At 41.4% G+C, this 17,565-nt stretch overlaps 1 long non-coding RNA gene across 7 annotated transcripts in view; it reads left to right on the top strand.

The window, feature by feature from the left end:
- The first annotated feature begins 2,206 nt into the window (after positions 1-2,206).
- Positions 2,207-17,565, top strand: part of LOC144248314 (uncharacterized) — a 46,403-nt gene continuing 31,044 nt past the window's right edge. For 2 of the 7 annotated variants that reach the window (XR_014951579.1, XR_014951574.1), the window contains exon 1: positions 2,207-15,310. This is a non-coding gene — a long non-coding RNA (uncharacterized LOC144248314). The other 5 variants (XR_014951578.1, XR_014951576.1, XR_014951580.1 and 2 more) reach the window with 3 other exon arrangements.

Here is a 17,565-nt window from a genome sequence, read left to right as displayed (position 1 = left end):
TTGCCAATTTCAGCATCAATATAAATGCATAAAATCCACCAGATCTACAGAATTTTCTAGACAGTGTCTCCATTCAAATCAAGTGTACAATACAAAGTAAATATATTACCTGGCAGAAGTACCTGAATAACTTTTTTTTTTTTCAGTTGCATGCCTACTTTTTCTTTTAATAGGATCATAGTCTGGTTTGGGTTATGAGGAATGTACAAGATCATCTCGTTCCAACCTCAATACCGCTTGTGTTTTCTACCTATCCTGAAATTAAGAACTACCCAAAGCTTACAATGACTTGTAAGGAACATCTTAGGATGTGTCCTATTCCTGCTACGTCCTGTTAGACATGTCTGAAAATAGTAATAGTAGTTTTGTGTAAGAGCACATTGCCATTATTAACTAGAAGCTGCAGCTGTAGTTCTGCTGTGTTTCTGCTGTGTTCTGTATGGAGCTGAGTAATGTCCAGTACACCACAAGTTAATGACATTAAATCTACCTTTTGAGAGAGAACATTACAATATCAGGTAACTTTACTGACTCATTATTTTCAACAGTATAGGAGTTATTGCATAAAGAGAAAATCTATATTCCTTCCATTTCCTCTGTTATGATCTGGTATGTAAGTGGCTTTGCTCCTTGTCCTCCCCATAGGTCAGCTGGGGCAAAAACAAACCCTTCACACTCTCAGAGCACTCATCTCTGTTTGCAACGAATAATCTATAAAAGGGGTAAAATTAGTAATTATCCTAAGCAAAAAAAAGGTTATAAAAGGCCAGGTGAGTCCCTCTAACTTGAAGAAAAGGCATCAAACTAGAAGATGGAACAAACCTAGAAAGGCACAGATTGCAATTTTACAAACAAGCACAAAGAAAAACTTATACTCTTAAAACTTGCCTGCTAACATCAGGGCGATCATCTATTTTAGTTTTCAACTGAGAGCTGTGTGGGAAGGCTCAGTTTTGCTGTCTGTGCTGTACCAACAGGAGCTCCCCTGCGGGAGGTGCTCTGGCCGCTCTGCTGTGCTCTGACACCCCGGGAGGCTGCGCAGCCCTGCGGGGCACTGCCACGCTGGGACAGCCAAGGGCTCCCTTCCACACTTGCCATCAAACAAATCCTCATCCTTTTTAGTTTTCTTCTCAGAAACCTAGCGTAGTCTCTGGTATAGTAATTTACCGATTTTTTTTCTATAGGTACCTCTTTTGTTAGCAGCTTTTTACCATGATCAGAAGTTATTTGATGTGTGATGTATTTTTATTACTGCAAGACTGAATTCTCTGCTCCCACTTTCCTCATTGCTAATGAGTAGGGAAATAAAAGTGTTTGGAAAAAAGGAAACTAAAGAAATACTTCTGTGTAGTGTGGATCATGTATGCATGATCCTTCTTTTTGTTCCTGGTTGAGCCATGGAAAGTTGCCCTTCTGTTTGCTGGATGGAGAGGGAGCGAGAACTTGGAAGGATGAGATTAGCCAACTATCTTTCATTTCAATACATTCTATTTCCTAATTATTGGTAACATTTGCTGGAGGAAAAAAGCTTCTTTAGTGAATAGACTTTTCAAGTTTTTCCACTTTTTATCATCTTATATTTTTAGTGTATATAGTCTCATGACTTTGGAGGTAATGTGTGCAAGGTTCCCAATACTTCCCCATACTTCTGTTACATTGCAAAAGCAGGAAATGTGCAGGTACAAAGGGTGCAAGAACACAAACACAGTTCTCTAAGCACTCTGAGGTGTGTGAGAACAATAGCATTTCTCCAGACTAACTGATTGTGCTGTGTGTACACAATGCTTTCTTTCTCTCCTAAGTACCTACAACAAGAAACGGAACAAACTGTTTGTCATCTGAGTATATTAGTGTTAGTATAGTCAATTTTTCTATGTCAGAGCAAAGCTGCAGCTGATGCCACTAGAAACACCTTCCTGTCCACACATTAGAGAAACAGCAACTCCCTGGCCCAGAATGAAGCCCCAGGTTACAGTTTTCCAGCATGGAGTGTCACTGCAGTTCAGTTGTTAAGCACCATATGAACTAGAAGATGTCGTAATCTCTCTCAGGAGAGGGCTTCATTCTATCTGAGTATGGAAGCAACACTAATGTTTTACCATTTTCTGCATGCTTTTCAAGTCTGTCAAATTGCCTAAACACACTGAATACACTTTGTTTTGTCATACAAGAATTAAAGCTTTTTTTCAATGTTTCCTTCCTTCCTTCCTTCCTTCCTTCCTTCCTTCCTTCCTTCCTTCCTTCCTTCCTTCCTTCCTTCCTTCCTTCCTTCCTTCCTTCCTTCCTTCCTTCCTTCCTTCCTTCCTTCCTTCCTTCCTTCCTTCCTTCCTTCCTTCCTTCCTTCCTTCCTTCCTTCCTTCCTTCCTTCCTTCCTTCCTTCCTTCCTTCCTCCCTTCCTTCCTCCCTTCCTTCCTCCCTTCCTCCCTTCCTCCCTTCCTCCCTTCCTCCCTTCCTCCCTTCCTCCCTTCCTCCCTTCCTCCCTTCCTCCTTTCCTCCCTGGCAGAAAAGGCTGATCTGTTCATACTGAATTCAACTGAATATGGATATTTGACTTTCTTGAATTTTTTTTCCCTAACATCTGAGATCTGACATACTGGGGAATGGTGCAAGTTTATAAACATTTTTCAGTGTGTCATATTTGTCTGCCTGGAGGGAAAAGGTTTGGCAGGAATATTCATTGAGTACTCTTGAGAAGTACTTCCTCTGCTCTAGAATTCCAGATTTTTCTTGAATTAGTGAAAAACCTACCCCTCCATTAATTTTTAGATACTTTCCTATTGGGACAGTATAGTCAAGATGCAAATTACTAAATGGTTGAGAGTTTGTTCTTTTTTTTTTTCAATATGGCATAGCTCTTCTTTACGGCTCCTGAGAGCTTGGATTTTCAAGTGGGACTAGATCCTGCATCTGCTTTGTCTTGGTTGCGTCAAGAACCCCTCACTACAGAAAACACCCCATGGGGCACAATGGTCGTAACAAGTCTATCTCACTGCAGCTCTGGGCATGTGCCACAGTAATTCACCCTCCCTCTTAGTTGAACACAGGTTCAGCTAAGAAAGGTCTCAGGCCCTTCCTGCTTCAATAAGGAATATTGCATATATTACCCTGTACAATTTCCTGACAAATTTTGTCTTTAAAATCTAAAGTATTTTTAAAAGGGAGTAGATAGGCACCTCCAGTTATTTTGGGCAATAATTTAACCTCTGTGCAGGATAGATACTCTGGCATCTCCACAGCTTCCCAATGTCTGACTTGATTTTTATCAGTTTGTCCCATTTTTACAATTATCTGTTTTTTACCATATGAGCAAGCTGGAAAGTCCTTCTGTTTCCTGTCTGGTAAATCTTGGTTACAGAAAACCACAGCACAATAAGCATAGTGCTGCATTCCTTGTCCTTGGGGCCTGCACAGGCAACATCCTCTCAGCGTGGGTACATGGTGACCTTGGTGAGCTGGCCAGCCTCCAAGCCAAGAGAGACTCAGGAAAGCTTTTGCAATATAAACCAAATAAGCTGAATTCATCAGAATTTCAGATTGATTTTACACAAGTCACTTTGAAATCTTGTTGTGACCATCCTGGACTGCTCTTCACTGATGTTTTTGCATGACTTTTCTGATCTCCTAAAATAGCCTGAGATTTTTTTTTTTTTTTTTTTTCAAAGACATGTTCATTTGCTCAAGGAAGTCTATATTTCAATCTTGTCTCATGAAGAATTATGCTATTCATGCAAAGGACATACTTCGGAAGATGGATTTAAATATGTCTACCAGTATTTTCTCCTACGCCTCAAATAATAAATGGTCCTCCTTTGCATGGAAAGGTTTGGGCACCAGATCATGCCCTCGACCCTTTTTTAACCACAGGAGAATTTTTAATATACTCATACAAAGAAAAAGAAACTGTGAAGTAGGACAGTAGGATTATCAACTTAGTTCTGCCCTTTCCAAACTAACATCTATTTAATGTTCCTGTCTTTCATTTTACCATTAAATGCTCTTTCATCTGCAGTCAGTATATTGCATTCAGCAGATTTTGCTATAGGCTGGAGGTTATAATCATTACATAGGTATTTTATATCCTTCAAACCAAGTCTCTGTTTCATTACATACATGACAAAACCCCTCACCACCTCACCCCTACTGTTGCATTGAGCTCAGCAGTGAGACCCCTGGAAATACAGTGGGAGTTATTACCACACAGGCTGAGCCATGCTGGGAGGTCCTGGAGGTATGAGGTGTAAACAACAAAGAATTTCTGTGTATTTATGGTTTCATCTTGCAACCTAGTACTGACAAACCCTTCTTTCTTTTTTTTTTCTTTTTCTTTTTCTTTCCCTCCCCCCCTCACCCCCCCACCCAAGACTTTTTACTACTGACAATGGTAACTTAGATTGGAAAGTTGGAAAACACAGGCTTTTTCAATAGATTGCTAGTTAAATCAAAATATTAGTCTGACTTTCAAATATTCGAATGCATGGGGAAGAACACAGATTCAAAACAATTTTCTGTGAAGGAAGAAATTATGGAATTAAACTTTTACTTGAATTATAAATGTGAGTCTATTTTTTAACTGTATGAAAGTATTGATATGGATATGACATTTAAGGACAGAGACAAAAATAAGGGACAGCAGTAACATCCCATAAAAAAACAGAGCAAAATATAAACTGAGAAAATTACCCAGTATTTCAGCAGGTACCTACAAACCAATAATTTCTTAAAATGGTACATGTGACATAGAAGGAACATTAATTTTAAGTAATGCAGAAATTAAAAAAAATTCACCTTTTCAGGGAAACAGAAGGAACTTTTTTTAGGCTGTTTAAATTAATAGCATAAATGAAGCTAGATTTGAAGTTATTTGTTTTCAGTTGGTTTGTGGCTGGAAGAATGTTCCACTTAGGTCTAATTATATTTTTCCTTGGGTTGTGCTGCTCTTGAACAAGCACCTCATCATATCAGTCTTAAAAGAAGCATTAAAAAAATGAAGGGGCAGCATCTTGTGTCGTAGAGCTAACTAATGACAATAAATTCACAAGTATGGAGCCAGAGTCCTTTGAGGACAGGAACACACACCTGTCAGACAGCAGGGCTAGAAGACAGAATCAAGGAATATGCCAAGTTGGAAAGGACACAGAAGGATCATTCAGTCCAGCTCTCAGCCCTGCACAGGACATCACAAGTCACACCATGTGCCTGAGAAGATTGTCCAAACACTTTTTAAACTCTGTCAGGCTGTGACCACCTCCCTGGGGAGCTGTTGTAGTGCCCAACCACCACCTGCATGTGGATGGCCTGTCCTACAGCAAAGGAAGATACAAGAATGGAAAACCACATGACAGTTGGATCATCCATGAAGAAAAATAGGCCTAAGTATATCTAAGCATTTTCACAGGAGACACATACAAAGCCAGAAGTACTGCTATCAGTGCTTTCCAAAGAAAAAGCAGCATGTAGAAGGCGCCTGGCCCCATGACAAGCATGCTGGGACATCCCCTGCTGATCAGGAACATCCTCAGCACATCACTGGCAATCTAGTGTGGAAACAAGAGGCCAGATGTAGCTGGATTCAGGGACTGCTTACTTGGCAGAATCAGAGGAAGTTCCCAAGAAACATCAATGATCCTTACTGTAGAGAGCTACTGCTGGCACATCTTAACCGTGCTGTAGAAAGTCAAAGACATATTTTGTCAGAAGACACCCCCAAGTGCCTGAGGTTAGGCACTACATGGAGGCTTTGCTTTAGGAGAAGCTGTTATGCAATTTATCAATTACCCTGTATAAGTTTGTGCCCATGCTATAATGTAGGTGTTTTTTGCAGCACCAAAACATACTAATGGCATTTTCACTATTTCAAAATATGGATTAATTTGAAAACCCTTCAAATCCCTATGATTTTCTGAAGTACAATTTGGAAATGGAAGAAAACATAAATGAGGCTTCCAGAAATTAATACTCAGAATTAATTCTAACATTTTAGGTGATTGTGTTTCAAAGTAACATATTCCTGATGCTAGTACTAGCACAGGGCTAGTGTATATCTACACCATTCAGTTGAAAAGTTGTCTTGTTTCCTTTGAGGGCCCCAACAGGATGCTGTACTTTGTGCATGAGGACTGCAGATGTACAGGACCTAGTTTGACTGAAAGGATCAGCTACTATTATACTTAGAAGAAAAATTATTGTGGACATGGTCTATAATGGAGCAAAGACCTGCTCGGACCCCTTCAACTAGGAGCAAATCAGCCTAAGGCCCACTTTGCTCCTCCTGTACTTCTTCCATCTCCGCATGCTCCTCTTTCTCCCACCTGCTGTGCTTTCAGCCTGGCTGTTCCAGTGCCCCAACTCACTGCTGATCCTACTGCCAGGGCATAGACAGGAGGGTGAGGAGCAACAATCCCTGACCCATAGGCTGCCTCAGGAAGCCTGGAGGTTGCCAGGCTGTCTGTCCTTGCCCTAGATCCCTACTGGGAATTGCAGCTGCTTGGGGATCCTGCAGGACAGTCAGGGTCACTTTATATGAGAGTCAAGGTGCTGCTGGAGGTGCTGGCTCAACAAACTGTGCAGCAAGCATTGCTTCAAGATTTGAGATCAGTGCAGAATTTGCTGAGGTACTGTGCCAGCAAAAGCAGAAGAGACAACCCAGAGAGAAGGAGGTTAAAGTCACTAAAAGACTAAATGGGAACATATCAATAATGCTTTCAGTGTGAGATACAATCATCCTCAGCAATCAAAATTCAGACCTGAAATAGTCCAATTTGCCTCTAATGATCCTACTGGGTTTGACACTTATTGGAGCAGACTGGTTAAAAATACTGTAAATATTCCTGGAAAATATTGTAAAGTAAATATTGAGGAGGGAAGGCACTGAGTACATCAGTGTTTTCCATGTCATCTGTTACCAGTCCCCTGAACCATTCAGCTGCAGGCCCATGTTTTCTCCAGTCTCCTTTTGGCCCTTGATTAGGTACCTGGCCATACAGACTCCCTGAGAATGGTTGCTCAAAGAAGTACTCCTGCTCTGTGTTACAGAATGGAAACCCCCTGCAAAGTGCAGCAGGGAAATATGCCATTCTATCTATGTATAATTTGCTGCTGAATGGAAATAATATAAGAGCCAAGCCTGATACCTTACCCTCTCTTCTGGCTTCATACTACTTCTGAGGTGTGCTGTTCTCAGTGGCTTGGATGCATTCAGCAATAAAATGGTTAAAGATAGCTAATTATTTTCATTATGTTAATCACCTGTATGCCCCATATACTGTACAACCAATACTGCTCTGCCATTTCCTGATAGCGCCTGCACCCTTTTTGCACAAAAAACCTCTACACTGTGCCCGCAGTCACATGTATCTGATTAAAGACTTTCAACTCCCTCCTTCTAAGCTTCCTTAGCTACAAATTAGGACATTCATCCTAAATGAAAGGATAGTAGCTACAATGTGCCAAAGCTTGCTGACTTCCCCAGTTTGATGCTCCTCCTCCACCCTCCCTGCCTCACACCTCCTCAGCCACATAGGCAAAATACCCTGGAGGATATTTTTAATGCATGTGTGTATAGAGTATAGTTAACAGATGGATTTTTTTCTATCATTGAGTGAAAGCACTGCAGATGAAGGAGTCTGTATTCTTCCTCCTCTTCCTAAGTGCAAAATTCAACCCAGGAATTGCCAATGGAGCTTTTCTCTTGTATGTGTGTTGTGAACTGTTTCTATTAAAACCCCCTACCCTCACTGCTGGTCTTAAAGCATCCTTACAAAGAATGCACCCAGCAGGTGCTCTTCAACTGCTTTTCAGAAACAGAAAATATTTTGGAGGGTTGATGATGCCAGCATTTTCTGCTGCCAAGAGAATCATGCCATGTGCCACAGATGCCCTTACAAGTCCTTGTTTCTGGTGAGGGACCTGCTCCAGCAGTGTCAGAACATCATAATGCATTGGGGTCACTTTGGCTCACTGTGCTTCTCACAGGCTACTGACAGGGATTGGTATTTTGCTCTGGACTCTCATCCCTTTAGTTCTAGCATTGCGTTTCATTCTGTGTTCCATTGTGAGGTTTTAAGAAATCAACAATGTATCTTCTATTAATGCTTTTAATTTTTTGCCATGATTTTTCACGTTCTCTTTATATTTCAGCCTGGGTGCAAACAGTGATTGAGAAAGGGTTGAATGCATTTAAGTGGGTGTAGGACCAGAAGCTGCTGGGGAGCCTGGACTGCTTGCAGTGACATCCAGGAACAGGGGCACTCAGAATCTACTTGTCAGGTAACTACTCAGAAAGAAGAGACTGACTCCACAGTCCATCAAGAGCAGTTTTCTCATCTCATCTCTTTCCAGTTGGAAGAATTTGCTCAGTTAACTGAGGTTTGGGAAACAGTCTTTGAAGCAAACAAGCAGACTTGCCATGTTTGCATGCTCACTCACAGACATGAGCACTGCTCATGATGAGGGTTTATAAAGTATCCCAATTTAAGCCCAGCTGGAGATAAAGCACCAGGCAGCCACTTGCTCAATGTCCCCCATAACCCCCACTCCACCCCAGTGAAATGGGGAGGAGAATCAAAGTAAAACTTGTATATTGAGATAAGAAGGATTTAATAAGGAAATAACGGTAGATAATAATGATAATAAAAAGGGAAAAACAAGTGATGTGCAAATCAATTACTTACAATCCCATGACTGGTGCCAGACCCTGTTCCTGAGCCCCAATCAGCCCTCTCCCTTCTAGGTAACTCCCCCAGTTTACATACTGGGCCTGACATTCCATGGTGTGGAACACCCTTTGGGGACTTCAGGCCACCTGTCCCAGCTGTGGTCCTTCCCAGTTTCTTTTGTGTTTATCCTCAGTGGCAGAGCATGAGACAAGTCCTTGACTCAGGATAAACACAGCTTAGCAAAACCCAAAACACCAGTGTGTTATCAACATCATCCTGATTCCAAATCAAAAACACAGCATTTTAGGAGCTGCTGAGAAGATATTAACTCTGCCCTGGCTGAGAGCAGGACATAAGGCAAGGTCAGATTTGCTTTTTCTGTATAAACAAGTATCTGTAATAAGCATCATAAATGGGTTTTCATTTTTGAATTGTGAGTTTACACCAGTTGTACTAATTTTGATACAGATTTTTTTTCAGGTGAGTTTAATGTGGATAAATAATGTCAGATCAAAGATATCTTGGGACAACTTTCTTCCAAGAGACTGGTTAGCTGTTAGAGCCAAATACAAAATGAAAAAAATTGAAATAGCTTAAGAAAATAGAAATTATTGCAGGTTTGAGTTGCTGGAGTTAACTACAAAGCATGTACTGGGTAAATTAGGGGCCTCTTGTGTCTATCTAGATAAGCTTTTGCTACTTTGATGAAGTTAAAAAGCATAGCTTGCTGTTTGCCTTGTAGAAGTGAGTAACAGGTCAAACGTAATACAACTGCCTGGGAAATTAATTATTCCACTCCTTGCTGGCTCCTCTGGCTGGACTAATGAAAGATAATTCTGGTAAAGCCAGAAAACACTGTATTTTTACTGAAGGAAACCTAAACCATGAGCACAATCAGTTTTCTCTGGAGAAACTATAAAATTATTCTAACTTTAATATTTGAATATTTCCAGATTTTATCTACTAACCGGTCAAATTATCCTTGTAAGTCCCCCTCACCAAATTAAAAACAAACAAGCAAACAAACAAATTTATTTGAATTTCTGTGATCTATTACTATTTCACAGTTTCTGGTTTTTCTCATTTAAATTCCAATTTCATTTCTCTTTCCTCTTTGTCTTTAATTGTTGTAGAAGAGAGGAAAAAATTCACAATAAACTGTTTTACATCCTTTAATGTCCATGTTTTTACTAGATAAACACATCCTTTCACAATAATAGAAATCGTTAAATCTATGGGGTTCTGTATAACATAAGCAGTATTGTAATATAGCAACAACAATTTTATTTTCTTCAATGTCAGTTGATGCACACATAGGGTATTCTGTTTCTTAGCTTCCTTCCTACATTTTGTTCATGTTGCAGACTTCAGGGTTTTTGGCATAATACATATAGCTAAAATGAGTCCATGTTACATTCTCTGATTTTGCTGGTTTTAGAAAGTAGGAAAAAAGAAATTCATCCAGTGTTGTGGAAGCAAAATAGTTAATGTCTCATAGGCCTCTACCAGTCTCCCTACTTAAGACATATTTGCTGCTAAGGGCTTTGCCAGTCAGCAGGATTTATTTACAAAGGAGTGGATTATTCATAAAAGGAGTAGATCATTTGTAAACTGATATACTGCATAGACCCTACTTATCTGAAGGATTTGAATCTCAGTTGTTACCTTCCATATCCTGCTTATCTGACACAGTTTTGACAAAGAAGGAGTTGTATAACCTGCATGTCAGGTGTTATCAGCTCTGTGTCTCTCTCCTTTGGACAGAGTTCGTACCAGCAGCAATGGTCACTGCCATTCTGTGTTGTTTCCTATAGCTGTAGTGATAAAATTCTTCTGTTCTGGTCTGATCTAAATTGTATTCCATTTTTTTCTGCAAGAGAGACTAAAGATACCTCGAAACAGGCAAACAGTACTTCACAGGACCAACAAAGCCACCGTGACTTCAAATTCTACCATCTGTATATCCCCTTTTCTGAGCGGTTCTTTCTTGAAGCCTAAAGTGTTCCTTTGATTTTTAGTAAGAATGCATTACTTGATGTGAATTTTTTTGCATAGTTTACAAAGTACCTGGGGCAAGGGAAGAATGATCATACTTCTTTGACCTTTACTTCATTTGTTTGCATTTTTTGCCTTTTTTTTTTTTTTTTTGGTCATATTGCACATATAGCAAGTTATAAATATATAATAAAATTAGAGGATGGCTTTTGCATCCAAAAGTCTTTTTTTTTTTTTTTTTTTTGATGGCCTGAAGCAATTTGTATTGAAAATCTCATGGAAATTAAGATTCTTGGAACATACAAATAGAAAGAGGCCTGTAATAGCAAATTCCCTGTAGCACACTGTACTCTCTTATAAATGGAACAGCTTTAACCTCTGAAAAGCAAAATGCTGCCCACCCCATCCTGTGTGACCAAGGACGATGGCTATGTGATATGGTAGGTAATCTTGTCTTTAATCACATAGATCATATTACACTGTTGGTCCCTGGGCAGAGTTTAGAAGCCTTCTGGGATATTCTGAGTATCCCAAAACCTCTATGCAAATTGAATAAACAAATCACAGTAATGTTGCAAAGCTCAAAGCAAGGAGCAGAGATTTTTTGTTTTGAAATAAAATGGATTCACCCATTTGCACACAAACTGTCATATCCACCATTTTGAAAGCTGCTAAATGTGTATTCCCTCTTAGTCTGGAAAGAATTATCTGAGGTAAGACAGAGGGAAAGAAACTCAACCTTTGGTGCCCCTTCACATTCCCAGAATTCACTCTTCACTGCCTGGGTGTCCTGAGAAGCTGCAGTGGATGTGAACTTGATGAAGTTCTAGTGTGAGTGCCACCAGCAGCTGTCAGTCTCACAGCCATTTTGCTGGCTTTGTCTTGTAGATTGTCAGGGAGGCATTAGTTCTTAACCAGAGAGCCCTCTTGCCAGATATGCCTGGAAATGTCTGCCCTGGCCATAGAGACCTGATGGGGCCTTGGAACACAGGGATAAAGCCTCGGTGGCAGGTATGAAACACTGGTAAGAAGCATGAGACAAGAGATAGAGGGGTGGTGTTGGCAGTGGCACTACAGAAATCCCAGACATGTGCTCTTGGGCCACAGTGCTCCTGGAGAGAGCCAGGGCGAGGATGGCCCATTGTGATGTTACCCAGTGCTGGATAGTGGTGTCTCCAAGGTAACTGATGTCACCAAGGGATGTACTGGATGATAAATTGTCTACACCCAGTGAGTTAACACAATGCTTATTCTTCAAAACCCACTAGCCTGTGGAACTCCACAATGCCCATTATGTAAGAAGGAGAACTGGAAGTCCACCAGCCCCAGTGTTCTGCCAGTTTCACCTGGTGTCAGTCAGCACTGGGGTCATCCACCAGTAAGGATCACCAAAGAGACCCCTAGGACAGAAGAACACATGCATAAAAGGGAGGGAAAATGTGTTCATGACTTTGAGGAAATTATTATCATATTCATGTTTATTCTGGAAAAATCATTATGAATATGTATGTAAAATACAGTATATAAACAGAAACTTTCCCATACTCAGCATGCACAGTGTTAAGAGGAGATACCGCCCTTGCACATCCAGCCAAATAAAGAATGTATGCTTCTTAATGAATATTGGTGTTAAGGAGTTGGGGATTTTTTACTGCATTTTTTTGCAACACTGACATGTATCTGAATGACAGGCTGTGATGCTGGCTATTGGCTTTCCCCAAGTGATGGATTGTGACCTTACTGCTTTATCTGGGCACTGAGTCTCACCCAGTCAACTTGTGTCTGGACTCCTGATGAAGAATTGTTGAGGGTTGGTGCATTAAGTGAGGCCTGTGGTGCCAGTGTTGTTTGAGGGGAGTGTGCTTCTTGCTGGTCTTGGTGTCCAACTCCAGATCCATCAAAGGAACTTCCTCAGCCTTGACAGGTTCAGGCAGCTGAGGCACCCAGGACTGCTCTCAGAAACAGAGCTGAATTGGAAGGGGAAATTACTTTGCAGAGCTGGGAGGTTTTATTTCTTGAGGGACCTGGGCACTTACACTCTTCTCCAGGGGATGGTGATTGCTACACCTCTTCCCTTTCTATTGTGACACCCACTGCTGCAGCATTCAACAGCTCCCAGCACCTCACAGCTCCCACCATCCCACTGCAGCACAGAGCATGAGCATGGAGCTGGGCAACTGCTGTCCCACAACCTGGACAGCTGAACAATGCTGCCTATCCATAAATCCTGCAGCAGGCTGAGAGCAAGCCCAATTGCCCCCTCTGCAAGACAGAGATCCTCTCCACTGTGTACTCAATGCAGATGGGTCTGACTTCGAGGAAGATGTTGTCATATCATCTACGCTGTCATCAGTTGTTGGCCACCAGGCAGGAGGACCTCATGGCCATCCAGCTGCCCACAGACCTGCAGGAGCAGAACAACCTGTGGAGTACCATCTACTTCAGGTCTCCTGAAGGTGGCCTCCACCTGCATACCTGGGCATCCCTTTTCCGTGACCACCCAGCTTTCCTCCAGCCCTTTCTTCTCTGGGTACATCAGAAACTGAGACTGACCTCTGAGAATCAACACTTTCATGTAGTGGAGGACTTTGTAATGCTCACCCTGTGCTGCTTTGGGCTGAACATAGATTTCTTGATCCAGCATGAGGTTCAGCCTCAAAAACCACATGTCAAGCATTGTACAACCTCACTAATGTTGTGGTGCAGCAGAGCAGCAGGGGGAGCCCCCATCTGCTCGACCTGGAGGACAGCCATGCTGCTGAGGAGCAGGTGGGCAGCCCCTGGTGCCCCCCATCCTGCTGCCTCACCAAGGGGGTCTCTCATACCTGGCCTGGCCCCTTTCAGCAGCCCTGCTGGAACTGAAGAGGAGTGATCCAGCACCTCAACCACTGCTCTTCATGGCAGTGCCAGCAGTCCCCCAGTGCCCCTATTCCCACCTACAGTGAGAAGCTATTGCCTCATACAGATCCAGGGTAGGCCATGCCAAGTTCCTCCACTTCCAGCTGGGATAGAGGTCATTCATCTGGCAGGCCAGAAGCTCCCTAGGCTCTTTCCAGTCCTGCAAGACGCCAACTCACCAGCAGCACTGGAAGAGTGCCCCAAATAATGATGAAAATGGAGCTGGGAGCTGGTCCAGCAACTGGAATATTTGCCAGCCCACAAGTCAACCAGAAGGCTCTCAGTAGTCCAACAAGGAAATTACATGGATGAAAAACATAGAATCTTGTTATTAATGCTACTGGTATGGCAATCCCCATCTGTGCTTTCTCCCCCTTTTCCTGGTGCATGGCCTCTGCTTCCTCATGTGTTGCTAGCCGCTGTGGATGGGTAACATGGGAGAAGGGGTGAGGGGATGCAGCTCCTAGCCAGGAGAAGTGGCATGTTAATGCTGCTGGGTCCTTCTACATTTGCCAGATATGATTTTGTTGTTTCCCCAAAAGCAAATGCTCTCCAGCTTCATGCCTGTATCTCTGCAGCTGATCCCAGACAGAAGTCTCCAGGGTCAGCCTGTGCTCCAGTGATAATCACTCCGGGCCTGTCCTTATCCTCACCACACCCTCTGCCCCCACATCCTGGGGTCCTGCTCTCCTACCAGCCTGCAATTCTTGGTGCAAACTTGCTATAGCTGATGCCTTGTGAAGGCTGACCTAGAACAGAGACTAGGCAGAGCTAAAGAATAAAGTAGGTATTTATTAAGAGGCTCAATAAATCCACCTTGTGCAGCATACTCCAAAATGGCCACAAAATAGATCTGGGGTCCTGGGGTCTCACACTTTTATAAGTTTTGGTCCATTAGCATATTGGAGCTAAGTGTCCAATTAATAATTGTCCAATTAGCTTTAGGCCATGAAATAAAATCTTTCTTGTTTTCTCTCTTTGGTCCACCGTTGTTTATGCTCTTGAGCCTGAGACCTGGATCACCTGTCCTTGGTCCCCAGCTAGAGAAGAAATTGCTTTGTCTGCCTGTTCTGTGGAGAGAGCTTGCTATCCCCTAATATGAAATCTAGACTTACACACTAAAGAAGAACAGAATCTGAAAAATACAAAAGCTAAAACCTGAGGCATCATAGCAGCAACCAGATTCCTCCTACACAGAGTCATAACTTGATGCTTCTCTCTGCAGCACCCCAGGGCCAGACCAGGAGCCCAAAAAGTTCAGCAAGGGGGAAGCACAGAGTCCTGCCCCTGAGGACAGCCTTCCCAGGCACCTGCCCATGCAGCTATCCAGTAGGACACCAACTTTGCAGATAAAGCCCTGGAGGTCATGCCAGGCACCAAGTTGATCATAAGCCAGCAATGTGCCCTTGACACTAATGATCTGGACTGCTTTAGCAGTTTTGCCAGCAGGATGAAGAAGCTGATCCTTTACCTGGAGCACTGTGCTTGATTCTGAGCTCCCTGGTGCAAGAGAGCTGCGCATGCTGGGCATAGTCCAGCAAAGTGCCATGAAGATCATGAGGGCATGAAGCATCTCTTCCTGGAGGATAGGCTGAGCGAGCTGGGATGGCTCAGCCTGGAGAATAGAAGGCTCGGAGAGGATCTGATCAATCTGCAAAAAGGCCTGAACCTAAAAGGTCTCAAAAAGGATGCTGCAAAGAAGATGGAGCCAGGCTCTTTCAGCAGTGTCTTGTGACAGAAAAGCAGATTAGACATTATTCTGGGTAAGTGGCTCTAGCTGTCTCTGAACCAGAAAACCCTGACAAGATGACATCCAGAGATCCCTTCCAAGCTCAACCTTTGTGTGATTCTGTGAAAAAAAATTAAGTTATGTAAAGAATCTAGTCTAATAATTTCGTTTTAGAGATATTAAATAGGACAGTAAGGAAGGTAGTATAATTCTGCTTTACTTATGCTTGTTAGTCATCTGCAGGATACATACTGGAATGTATGGTACAAGTACAGTTTCTGCTGCTAGGCAAATGACTGAAATCTAGGACTGCTAGGAAAGACTCATAGCCATTATGCTACAGAATAAATGTTTTCTTTCTCTTCTGCTGATTCTTTTTCAGCTGAAAAGCTTCTGTCTTCCTGACCTTACTATTTACTTCCCAATATTGTCCTTATTTATAACTACTACCTTTAAAATCATTCATTCATAAGGAAACAAAAACTGTAACAAAATCACAAAACACTACTTCTATTATTAGAAAGAAGCCAAATCTTTCCCCTACTTGACCCTTACTCCAAGCTATTTTCTTCATCTTCTTCTTCTTCTCTAATAAATTAGTCATGTTTTCAGGCTATCTGCTCCATAGTAATCTTCTTCCCTTTACAATGTCTTTAATATTTTTCTCCAGTCAGGACCATAGTCCAATCTTTCCATAAAAAGCCAGGGTACTGTATGACCAGCTCAAAATTATGTCCTCCAAATGGAGTAAACAAACTAAATTATGTCTGTAGTATGTGCATGAAACAATGTCCATAACCTTAAATAATGCATTCCAATCTAATGAAATAATGTGAGTTATTATGCATTTAAAAAAAAAGAGAGAGAGAGAGCAAAGTAACAGCCTATAGATTTTCTAATAAATGAATGCCATAATTATGCTTCAGGAAATATTCATACATATGTAAAAGATATGTCTTATAAAAATTTTAAAATACACAAACAGGAATCAGGCAATCCACATGTATTCAACAGCCTTTTAAAAAGCTGTTTAGCTTGTACTTTTGAGTTTCAAAAATTGGGAGGTTGATCCACATGATTTGAACTCTCAGTCAACAGTGTGTATGTTTTCAATAATGTAATCTTATCTGCTTCCTCAAACAAGTAGGCTGCCAGTGTCACACAGTATAGTGTCCTTGTTCAGCATTTACATTGTACAACAAGAATGTCCTCTGATATTTGTATGACTAAACTTAAAAATATGTTAATTGTAAAAGGCTTTTGCTCCTGTTACATAGACTACATGACAATGTCAGACAAATGTTACATACATATTTGCTGTGTACCCTATATACTGTATTTAGGAGCATATGGAAACATCATTAAGTTGCTTCTATTGCACTGAAACAGTAATTTCCACAGATTAGTCCTTTCCCTTGCTACAACCCTATGTCATGCTGCTCATAATCCTTTCAAGCATATAAATCAGCAGCACATGATTCTTAATCTTTTAACAATTAACTCTCAATACAGAGAGTAAATACAATTTGCTCAAAAATACAATGTCCAATTTCCTTTCACTCACATACTTCAAGACTGCAAAGCAAGGAGCTACAGAACTGGGGACCTGTGATATCCAGGGGACAGAAAGGAGTCTTTATCTGCACATACAGGCACACAGTCACCAGTGGCACACTCTAGGTATGGAGCTTAAGAGAACATCTGCTCGGGTAAAAAGAACATTTTCAGAAAGCCCATGCAACCTTCCTATAAGTGATACACAGAGGCAGAAACTATCTAATTGCATGCAGGACATTAATCAGCATACACATGAAAAAAGGTTGGTAAGTGAATGCTTTCCTTTATCATTTAGATGCTGTAAAAAGAACTGGATATAAAATCCGATGAAGTATAATGTTGGCCTTTCTTTTAAAGATAATTTCTTATTTTACATAAAACAATGTCCACTGTATATATCAGAAGCCAATTAGAGATTTTTTTTGCTTGCATTAAAATTTTCTGAAACTCTGCTTCAATCCAAGAAACATCTCAGTCTATTCCTACTAATTATATAGTACAGTGAGCTTCAAAACTCATATTTTGCTGCCTATAGGTTAGATTGCTTTTAGAAAAGGTAGCATGTTGTTTCACTGAAAAAACGGACATATTATTTGGAAGACAGACTTCTTACCATAATTCTTGCTAAATATTTGGACTCCCTGTATTTAGAAACCTTCCCTGTTGTCATTATTCATGTGGTTGCCAGAAAATAATGAAAAATAGTTCATTGTGTATTTTGATACCACTGAC

This window comes from Lonchura striata, chromosome Z, assembly GCF_050655825.1.
Source record: "Lonchura striata isolate lonStrDom1 chromosome Z, ASM5065582v1, whole genome shotgun sequence".
In the NCBI taxonomy this organism is placed as follows: domain Eukaryota; kingdom Metazoa; phylum Chordata; class Aves; order Passeriformes; family Estrildidae; genus Lonchura; species Lonchura striata.
The sequence above is the reverse complement of the archived record's forward strand: the minus strand, read 5'-3'. Positions and strand labels throughout refer to the sequence as shown.